Raw genomic sequence first — 5,755 nt, 5'->3', positions numbered from 1 at the left:
TGAGAGAGAATGAGACTGTGATTAGTAACTGGAGCTGATGAAAAGCTCTCATTCTGCTGTGCTCTGCTTCACACACACACACACTTTGTAAAGTGGTATCTTTTTAACAAGCCTTTGCCGAAGCTGCTTGCGTTATGAGTTTCCCTCCATCAACCTTCATCTTGTCTCTGTTAACTACTGACAATAAAGTTGCTGATTTACGGAGAGGAGTCATTTTGTGTGCCAAGATAATAATGAGATGAGTCAGAAGGAGGCGTCTTCATTGATTTCTCCAAATGCTGTTGACTTTTGTGAAAGGTGGTCAACTCAGACATCTCAAAGGAAGAGTGTATGTGTTGATTGCAGATCAATTGCTTTAATCCACTCCTGATTCACCCTGTTGATTTAAGACAGTTGCCTCTGACAGAATGTGCTTTCTTATCTTCTAACAAAACAACAGCTGCCTCGAGTTCTCCACCAAAATAAGGAATATTCTACTTTTATTGATGAGATAGGAGCTATCAGGAATAAAGAACATGAATCAATATCTAATCTCATTGTTCTAAAGTTTGCAGTACAGTAAGTAAATTAGTAAAGTACAGAGGTTCATACATGCCAACAAAATGCTCTTGAAGTACCAAAAGTACTTATTATGCAAAATGACATGTTTCACATTAATGTAACTTATATTACTGGATTATGCTGTAAATGTAATTATTCATGCATTATTGTGTACATCACTTTACTGTTTCAGGAGCTAATTTTAACCACATATAGTATGCACTGTTCTGATTACCATAGTTTTTGGATCTAATCACTGTAATCATACTGCTTGGTAGTTTATGAATTTACCACCAGGGATCAATAAACCTTTATGATTGTTGTGCATTTCATATTATTACTATGAACCTGATAAGTTACTAGTAATTAAAGTTTTTCAAATTAACGAAGCAGAGTAAAAATGTACAATATTTGCAGTAGCAAAAAATGAAAATACTCAAAGTACAAATACCTCAAATTGGCTTTTAAATACAATACTTGAGCAAATGTACAGCAAATTTACATTGTACACAGCTAATCACTGTACAAACTAGGCTATGTTTTGTAAATTCAAATGCTTTTGTACATAGCCATTGGTTTGCAATTCATTGTTGTATTAACAATTAAAGTTGCTTGAGGTACTTGTGAATAAAATCTCATAGATTAATGACTAGTTCCCTTTAGTTCATTGTTTTTCTTGCAACAGAAGGCTCTTCCCTGAACATATTTAAGTTCTCCTGTTCCACATACACAAACAGAGAAGACATTATGCAGCTGCACTTTTTTTGTTTAGCATATAGTGACTGTTGTGATGGTTAACATGATTTATACGTGTGAGCGCAGCATTTAAAGTCTGTTATTAGAGTCTGTTTTTCACTCCTGGCACTGACACACAAATTCAGCCACATCCAACATGTACACATACACACACACACACACACACACACGTGTGCACACACACTAGTGGGACAGTGTGATGAAGGGCAGAGAAGATATAAAAACAGGAACACGTATTTTGAGTTCTAAAGTCTTTTTAAGCTTAAGCTTTTCTTGAACTAAACTGGTGATGTCCCCCAGAAGCGACTCAGATAAACCTCTATCTCACACACAAACTTGCTCTCATGCTCTGTCCTTGATTAATTCATACTCTGACTGTGATCCCTGTTCTCTTCACCAATAACACTGTTCATCCCTCTTTCTGCTCTTCACCAGCACAGACACATACACACTCTCCTCAGACAAGAAGATTAATTTACTCCTGTTCATTTTTCAAGTTCTGTGTCTTCTCTGTATTTAATGTGTGGTTGAATGTGCGTGTGTGTGTCTGTTGATTGATGTGTGGAAACCCAGGAGTATAATCATACACTTCCAGATGTCATTTTTCACTTTCAGTCCTGATGGATGGACGTCTGTGTCTGATCACTGCTGCCTCAGCATGGGGGGTCTAGGTCATCTTCAGTGTGTGTGTGTGTGTGTGTACATATATCGGTTTCTGTCTGCTTATGTGTCTTACTGGCTAGCAGTCCATCTGTCTGTCTGAGGCAAGTAGTGATTTCAGTAAACACAGCCATCCCCGCCAGACAACCTGTTTGTGGGCTCTCTTCTCCTTTCTGTACCCAGATAACCAACAGCCATGGCACAGGATAAGTCTAGTATTGGTCAGCCACAGTTTTATTTCCATATTTTTTGTCAACATAGATTGGGACAAACCTGCTACAGCTTTCTACATACTTCAATCCACCCCAAACATTTGTGTTCTAGTACACACAAATGTCACCAAAAGGTGCCCCTCTCCTTCAATTTTTTTGCACAATTTATTGTGTTTTAGGTTTAATCTCAAATGTGTAAAAGTGCCATTTTACCAATAAATATACATTTAATAACCATAATGACAAACTGAAAATGTGTTTAGTGATCTTTGCAAAAGTAGTAAAAATCAAAAGCTGAAATCTCATTATTATTATTCCTATTAATTATTCAGGCTTTTAAGTCAGCATTTTGTAGAAACCTCTTTGACAGCACAGTTCTACTGAGTCTTCTTAGGTGGGTGTGTACACCTTGATTTGAGTAGTTTGTCCCATTCTTCCTGGCAGACCCTCTCATGATCATGGGCTGTGTCAGGTCCGGTCAGCACGACCTGCCTCTCTTCAACCTTTCTCTCCTCTGCTCTCTTGATCCTGCAGGATCTGCACCTCAGCTGTGTTGCATTCGGTAATTAGCGACTCGTTTGTTGGTGCGCACAGCTGGGGTGCATCCCGATGATTATCGTACTCCTTATTTATACCTCTGGCAGACACTCCAGCGTTGCTGGAGCATTAACTTGCATACGTCGTAACAGACTTATGTTGTTTTGTGTTATTTGTCTCTAGACGTCCACGCTGACAGTTCCTGTGCTGTGGATCTCTTTATGTTTTTTTCCATTAGGTTAGCTAGACATTAATTTTGATATCCACGCTGACAGTTCCTGTGCTGTGGATTTCCTTTTGTCGTACGCCAATCCTCTTGGTTAGTTTGTTTATTCACCTGTCTGTCCTGATCCTCCTACTCTCCTGGTTCCAACCGTTAGTCTGCTCTACTCACTCGTTCGTCCTGGTCTCCTCCACCATCTCTGCCCTACTTTGCTGATTTATGTACATGGACTATGATACGTTTTCTTTTTTTTTGTTACTGTGCATTTCCCACCATTAAACCACCTTTTTTACTAGCACCTGGGTCAGCAATCTTGAGTCCTACCTTAGTTCTCCCTCACCCTCCTGGTGAGGGGGACAAACCTTAACAGGCTGTGGCTGAGACATTTGCCTGTTTGGGCTAAATAAGGTTTTTCTTTTCATATCTTACACAATATGTCAAAAAGCAAATTATTATTCAAACCTATTCCTTGCGTAATTTTTCACCACAGAATGTAGCCTCTGATAGTCAGCTCTGTGTTATTGGTTGATGGTTGCCATGACTTGTTCTATATGGGCTAAAGTACTTTTCAGTGCAACCCTCATACAGCCATGCACATACATATGCAAACCAACACACACACACAATTCATGCTGTGTTCCTGGTTAACTAGTGCTCCTCCCACACATAGCGCTTCACCTCACCACAATGCCTGCCGTAAAATTCAGGGACTGAGGGAGCAGGAGAAGAGAGGGTGTTAAGAAAAGCGCTGAGAGATGGCTTGATGTTAAATTGACTGGAAAAAAGATGCTTGCTTTTTCATGCTAATTGCTGCACAACAAATTGTTAATTTATTCCACAAAGAAATGCAACAGAAATGAAACACTCCGAAATTTGGCTGAAACTGTTCGCAGCCTGTAACACAAGCATACATTGATCACATTATCTGTACAGCTACTCTTATATTGATGCAGTATTATATACATGCAATGCTTACACTCTATCCATCTCTGTGCACATGCACACAAATACATGGAACACACGCACCCTTGATTTCATTACTTGTGACCACTTAATGTTGGCTTCCATTTACTGGAAACATATTACTTGTCTAACCCTAATCTAACCAAGAATTCACACTAAAATTCAGTCACTTAGATCTGTCAGGCATCTGTCTGAGTCCCCACAATGTGAGTGTGTGAACAGCTTTCAGCCCTCACCAGCATAGACAAACAAGGCCACACACACACAAATCCTGCTCTACTTGCTCAATCTTGGCAGGGCGGAGGGAAACAGATGAGAGAAAAGAATGCAGGTCAATACAAATCCTCTGCTCTCTTTCTTGCTCTCACTCTTTCTCTCATACTCTCTAATACACATTCCTGCCCGTTTACTCGGACCTGGTTCAAATGGTTTTGAGGTGATTTAATGGCTCCTGTTTTATTGATGGTTCCCGTCAAACATAAAACTTTTCTTTTCCCATCTAACTGCACCCACATGCACTGCCTCTGGGCTGTCATTCAGGACATACACAGACAGACAGAAACCGGTGGTTGGCGTCAGCTCTACCAGGCCTGCAAGTCATGTCAGGTCCTGCACTGAGCTACACGCACACAAACATACACATTTTCACACTTATCTTGGATCTTTATGACATGCTGCACCCTCCACTTTGCACCGTTGTAAAGGTCTTCCTGAACTCATACAAGAGCACAGTCTTCAAAGAGGTCCGTGCGCGCTCACACAAACACATTCTTGAAGAGCCACATGGACTTCCAAGCGGACTTAATCACTTCACATTTAGCTTCAAAGAGACTGTTTAAACACATGCTTGCTCACTGGCTGAAAGCACAGCATGGGTCCTGTCCTCTTTAATAGTCTTTTAATTCTGTATCTTTGAATGCAGCTGCATTTGAGCTGTAATGTTACAGTGGTGGACAACTGAGATAATGGAGAGCACATGTCATTTCCAGTGCATTTCTCAATACACTAACCCCATCCTCATAATCAAAAAAGGGAAGATTTCAGTGTCTTGGACTATGGAAATTGTGTTATTCTTGCAGATTACAACTGACTGATGTTAATTTATTTTTGCTGCCTCCTGTCTGAGATATCTTTCTGTGGAAGTACACATTTCCAACCTTGTTTAACAATAGGAGAACCAACTATTACATATCTTTAATTGCATTTAAAGATTGAGCTTAATGCATGATTTATGGAGTCACAGTTGAACTCTGAGTTCACTCGCAGTTCAAGGTTTTGCTCCTATCTCTACCATAATGACGTTACATCTTGGGGCATCTCATCTCCTGTCCTCAGGAGCTCTTTGCTGTGACCTTTGAACTCTCAGGGTCATATAGATCTGGAGGCGGGCCACAGGTTGACATTTTCCCTTCTCTGTGCATGTGTGTGTATAGAGAGGAGAAGACAACACACACATGCATAAAGTGGTACAGATGAATGGAGACATGCCTACAGTAGTTTGAGGGCATGAAGCAAATACTTGCAAACCTACACATTCTGCACATTCTGGTCATAAAGAATTAGTCTTTGAAGGTGTCCTCTGAGTCACAGGACCTGTAATTACATTTGGCTTTCTGCCTCAATGCTATTAGTACAAAGACCTGCAGAGCATCCATCCATCAATCCATTTTCCTCCGCTTATCCGGGACCGGGTCGCGGGGGCAGCAGTCTAAGCAAAGATGCCCAGACTTCCCTCTCTCCAGACACTTCCTCCAGCTCCTCCGGAGTAATGCCGAGGCGTTCCCAGGCCAGCCGAGAGACATAGTCCCTCCAGCGTGTCCTGGGTCTTCCCCGGGGCCTCCTCCCGGTGGGACATGCCCGGAAC

The sequence above is a fragment of the Monopterus albus genome, unplaced genomic scaffold (genome assembly GCF_001952655.1).
Source record: "Monopterus albus unplaced genomic scaffold, M_albus_1.0 scaffold493.1, whole genome shotgun sequence".
Taxonomy (NCBI): Eukaryota; Metazoa; Chordata; class Actinopteri; order Synbranchiformes; family Synbranchidae; genus Monopterus; species Monopterus albus.
Note: the sequence above shows the minus strand (reverse complement) of the source record.